Genomic DNA, 6,153 nt, shown 5'->3' with positions numbered 1-6,153 from the left:
TGGAAGTTTCCACTTAGCCCCAAAGTGGCGTGTGTTTGACAGCTGTGATTTTGGGGTCTCCAGTGTCAACCGTGTAGGTTAAATAACCCCAGGTAGCCCTGCTTTAGTTTCAACCTGCTGAGTAAGTCACATAGTCTTTGCTATGTTTGTCTCTGTATAATGCATATTGGAATTGTTCCTCTGGTCCCATGCTTATGCTATTTGGTGACACTTCTTCTGAGAAGGGAGAATGCATCTCTGAATCTTCCCAGGACCCTGCACACTGTTTTGGCATGCAACAAGCACCCAGTGAAGGTTTTGACAATTGGATTTTGAATCAGTTACTCTCTTGGAAGGCTGTTGACAATATCCCAGCTTCTTGATAAAGTAAAACCTTATGTTAGTCATTGAATTTCTATCAAAGGCATTGCAAACTGGTTATTGATTTTTTTTTTTGAAAAAGAGAGAGAAATAAATCTACTTCGTACTTACTCTTGCACTAAAATGTGTGCTAAGACAACCAGATGTGACTCAGAAGTCAGATAGAACCCCTATGAAATTAATAATAACATAAATAACAGAATAACATCACATGGGGGTTTAGTTACCTTTGAAGAATAGCTAATTGCACTATCTAGAGAAAGTCTCCAGCACTGTCCATTGTTTGGGGAAGGTTTGAGCGTTTAATGCCGTGTTTTCTGTATTTCCCCCATTTTTTTTTTAATTCACCCATGCTGCTTCAGCTCTGTCCCTCCCTTTATCAATCTCAGCACGAAGCTCGGTATCTTCACTGTTTCCACCAAAAATTTATTAAAACACAAGCATTTTATGAACTTCCTAACACTATTATAGACCTTCCTAACACTATTATAGAGACAAGCCCTGTGGAGGGCATATGCTGCACAACCTTTCTGGCTACCCCCATCTCCTTCTCTTTCTCTTCCTCCCTCCCTCAGTGAGGAGGTGACTTAATTCTTCACCCTGTCGCCCACCAAATCCCCCCACCCATATTCATGCTCCTTCAACCCAAAGCACCTTTCCAAACAGCCTCCATCCCAAGAGTTCTGGTAAAATCAAAATGTCTCTCTCTTATGACCCAGAAAATGGGCCTCCTGTATTTAATATGAGCTTCAAGAGGAGTTGTCATTTGAAACTCCACTTCTTCAAAGGACAATACTCTAGGAATGGGGTGAACTTGAAGACCAAGTGGAACACCAAAACACCAAAAAAAAAAAAAAAAAAAAAAATGGAACTCATCTTCGGCCTCCTAACTTCAAAAGGAAGCTTCTCAATAGCTGTGCCTTCATGTTCCGCTTTAGCAGAGAACCTCTCACACCTGAGAGACCTCAGGAGTCCTGCAGCACAAAATCTAAAGAGCCATGTACAGGCTTTGAGAGAGCTTAGTTTTCATCCCGAAGCAAGTGCCTTAGCTTTGACAGGGACGCCTCTGTCCATCCCACCTGCGCCTTGGGCAGGAAGTCCCAAGTTTGCCACGAATGGTTTATACAGTGGGTCTCCGGCAGTGGCCCTGTGGCGTAGGCTGTAACAAAACAGATTCAGTAACGGACGCCCGCTCCTCACCCATCAGAAAGGAATGGTGTAGAGTCCCAATTTTTACTGCCAGAAGTTTATTGCGTGCAAACGTAGCAATTTTCTGCTTTCTGCAGGATGAACTAGATGAAGGGTACTCAATATATGCTTGTAAATGACGAAGCTCTGGCAGCAGCAGCCTCCCTCTCTCCATGCTTGAGCTCAGCATGGTGCTGACTCTGTTCTTCCGAGGGGAACACAACTGCTCTGCCAACGCTTCTCAGTCTGCAGCCTTCTGGGAGCCTTGCTCTCAGCTGCAGTGAAGCCCTGTGGTGGCTTCCTGGAGGTGTAGAGTGAGGGGGCAAATAAAGGGCAGAGGATTGCCATGCCGGCCAAAGGGACTGCGGGGTCAACTCGGCCATAGAATTCTGGGTCAAACCAAAAAATGCATTAGGTCACAGGAACTCCAGGGTTAAGGTCTTCCGACCAGGACTCAACAAGCAATGGCCTGTGGACCAAATTTGGCCACCACCTGTTTTGGTAGAGCCCACACCCGAGAATGGTTTTTGCATTTCTAAAGGGTTGTAAAAAAAAAAAATGATAGAATTTGGGATGGAGAAGGTAGCTTGTGGCCCACAAAGCCTAAAATATTTATCATCTGGCCCTTCACAGGAACTGTTTGTCAACCCCTGCTCTAGACCAATAGTATTCAATCTTGGTCACACACTGGGGCCACCTAGGGAATCTCTGAGAACAGAACATCACAAATGAACCAGTAGATAACTGCTCTAAGCGAACCTACTCTCCGACAGGTTGTATGCGTTTTGTAGGCTTTCACAGGTAGCTCTGAGGGTTGTTAGTGTTGAGAATGATGCAGATCTTCTACTTTTCAAAGCTGTCCAATGGCTGGCCTTGCACTGTGTGTACCATTAAGCAGAGCACCAGGCCTACGCTGGGTTACTCACAGCCTCTGTTGCAGCAGAGGGGATGTCTAGGACAGGACTGAATGTGAGAAAGACCCCAAGAAAGTTTCTACCTTGCCCAGACCAAAAAAAGTCTCAGTTTTCTAAACACTTTACATATTTTGACAATTCTTGCAGCACCTCTATGAAGTAAATTATTATTATAAAGCAACAGAGGCTTAATAACATTAAGTAATCCACCCAAGGCTACCCAGTTATCAAGGCAAAGCTGGGATTTGAACCTGGGTGTGCCTGCCACCAGAACCGAGTTCTTAACCTTGGCTATGACGCTGTCATTGGCTGGGACCATCAACAAGCAGAGATCTGATAGACCATCTGGGGAGTGGATGGGGAAGAGTGCGTGAAATTAGTTGACGGACACTCTTGCTCTCACATACAGCCACAGATGCTGGGAACATGGGGCCTTCCTGACAGCCGTCTTGGAGAGAAATGGGGGGCAGGGAGCATCTGGATTTAAGCCCCTTACTCACCTGGAATATTTACCCAATATCATTGCCCTCCACCCCTCCCAGGACTAAAAACACCACACACAGACACCGGCCTCTGCCCTTTTGGCCCCCAGGGCATTGTAGAAGGCAAGCATATGCTCACTGGAATGAAGGCAGGCAAACAGACTCTGACCTCAGTGATGCCCTCAGGACTTGTTCCATGCAGAAGCCCCCATCTTGCCTAATTTTCCAGAGGCAACCGAACCTCACGGAGTTGAATGAACTTGTTCCAAGTTGCACTGATTCGAAGGTGACATCTGTCCAGGACCTGTGCTCTTTCTGCAATCATCACTGCCCTGACAGCTGCCAGGTCATGGGCCAGCCTGATTCAGAAGGTCCTCTCTTCCCCTTCTCCCTCCATTTCTTTGGAAACCCACGAGGGCTTTTCCCAGTAAAGGGACAGCCCGGTGATTCCTGGGGCCTCCTCAAGAGGCATGGGAATGAGCTGTCCCTTCTTGGGCCTCTCAGTGGCCTGGTCTCTGTTGAAGATTTTCCCCTTCAGGAGGCCCAACTGCCGCCACATTGTCAATTGCTGGCCGGTTACCATGGAAACAGGCCTCAAGAGGGATCTGCTTTTCTCTCCCTCCTTGAATGAAGAGGGGGGCTTTGTGAGGGGGCAACGCTTCCCCCTTCGTGGCCAGGAGAAGGACCGGCTCTGGGCAACAGGGCTTATGCGATTTTGCCTCAGGACCCCACTCTTTGTCAGCAGGGGGTTGCCAATTTTTCATTCGGAAGAGCAACCGTCCTTCTGCAGATACATATTTTTCCTCCTTTTTTGATGGTTAAAATGCCTTTTCTTTCATGAAATGATTATGATGGTAGAAGGAATGGTTTGAAAGATGTCATCACTTGGTAACGTAAAAAGTTTGTTAATACATGCAACAATATGGATGAGTCTCAAAATCCTTATGCTGAGTGAAATAAGCCTTGCAAAAACAGAGTGCATGCTGTAGGAGTCCATTTACATAAAACTCCAGAGACTGCAAACTAATCAATCTATTGTGACAGAAATCAGACAAGTGGTTAAGAGGGGTGGGGCGGAGAGAGGGATGGATTATAAAAGGATGCGAGGCAACTTTTGCGGGTGATAAAAATGTTTCTTCTCTAGATTGGGGTGATGGGTTCTCAGGTGTGCACACCTTTCAAAACCGATTAAATGGTACATTTTAAATTTTTTTTTTTCAACGTTTATTTATTTTTGGGACAGAGAGAGACAGAGCATGAGCGGGGGAGGGGCAGAGAGAGAGGGAGACACAGAATCGGAAACAGGCTCCAGGCTCCGAGCCATCAGCCCAGAGCCCGACGCGGGGCTCGAACTCACGGACCGCGAGATCGTGACCTGGCTGAAGTCGGACGCTTAACCGACTGCGCCACCCAGGCGCCCCTAAATGGTACATTTTAAATATGCACAATTTAGTGTTCTTTAGTTATACCTCAATGAAACTGAGACAATTTTTATTTTTTGTTGGTCTCCAATTTTTATTTTTATATATCTTTGTAATTCAGACTATCTGTGGAGCAGAGAGACGAAGAGAAGTATAGCATAGGCACTAGAGTTAATAATATTGTAAACATACATACATAAATATATGCATACATATAAGCTAACTATCTGTGGAAAACCAATGTGTGGAAGCTTAAGGCCTCACTAGCAACGTTTCTGAATACAATAACGAAGGAGGTGAAGTTTCCTTTGTCCTCTCTAGACTCAATCCCCATCCCTGGGGTTTCTGTGACAGAACATTATTCCATAGGCTAATTGGCACTTAGGTGTCTGGAGACTTAATGTAGCTTGTCTCCTATGAGTATTTACAGTTTATAAAGAATTCTTAGGTGAGTCATGTTCAGCCTGAAAGCATCAATCTCCAGTGGTGGGCTCTTAAGGTCCAAGGTCACCAGTCAAAGTAATACTTTAAGACTCTTTCTATTTGACCACTCTTGTCAAATGTTGGAATTATTGATTCCTTCTGTGTTCCTGAGGTCCTTTGTTGTTTTAAGGCTCATCATCCTTACCATTTCTGTTCCATGTTATCATTTGCCTAGAGTTTTTTCTTTAAGGTTTATTTATTTTTGAGAGGGAGAGAGAGTGAGCATGAGCAGGGGAAGGGCAGAGAAAGGAGAGAGAGAATCCCGAGCAGGTGCCACAATCTCAGTGCAGAGCCCGACTCGAGGCTTGATCTCACGAACTGTGAGATGATGATCTGAGCCAAAATCAAGAGTCAGACGCTTAACCGACTGAACCACCCAGGCGCCCCTAGAGTTTTTACGTAAATGTGATGTATATAGATCTATCTATGTATCCATGTATCTATCTATCTATCTATCTATCTAATCTATATCTATCACAATGATGCATATATTTATGTTTCGAGCTATCATTTTAACCAATGAGGGGAAAATCTGAGTGGGATGAAACACTGCGTAAGAAGATCTTTGTAGGCCCCACAATGTGTTGCATGTGTTTGTTCAACACCAGAATAAACCTCATCACCACCTACTAGGTGCTCATAACTCTGCTAGGAACTAGAGATACAAGTGAAAATAAGACATAGTCCCTGACTTGATTTGGAGGCAGTAATAATGTGGTAGGGACTGTAGTCTGGATAGAGTATGCAGTCAGCTAGGTATGAGCAGGGAACTGGACTGTCCCACAGTTGAAAAATGTGGAAACTGTCAATGACCTCCTAAACACAAATAGCTGGGGAAAACTCTGGGGAACATACATTCACCCTTCCCTATAACTGCTGCCCTAAAGTAGCCTATTGCTTCATTATAATGCATTTACATTGTGGTTTTGACCTCTCCGCCTTCCATTCACAGGGGGAAGGCTGCCATGACAATTCCAACAAGGACCACATAGGGCCAAAAACTCCCCCTCCACACCCATAGGAAGAATCCCTTTGGTGACTGGACGTAACCTCAATCAGAGACCACCCTAGCTATGACTCATAACCAATGCAGGTATAAAAAACAAGACAACCATGGGGCACCTGGGTGGCTCAGTCGGTTAAGTGTCTGACTCTTGACTTCAGCTCAGGTCATGACGTCACAGTTCATGAGATTGAACCCCATGTCTAGCTGTGTGCTGACAGTGCAGAACCTGCTTGGGATTCTCTCTCTCTCCTCTCTTTCTGCCTGCCCCCCCCCCACTTGTATCTGTGTGTTCTGTGTTT

The sequence above is a fragment of the Herpailurus yagouaroundi genome, unplaced genomic scaffold (genome assembly GCF_014898765.1).
Source record: "Herpailurus yagouaroundi ecotype Mexico unplaced genomic scaffold, PumYag 190, whole genome shotgun sequence".
NCBI lineage: Eukaryota > Metazoa > Chordata > Mammalia > Carnivora > Felidae > Herpailurus > Herpailurus yagouaroundi.
The sequence above is the reverse complement of the archived record's forward strand: the minus strand, read 5'-3'. Positions refer to the sequence as shown.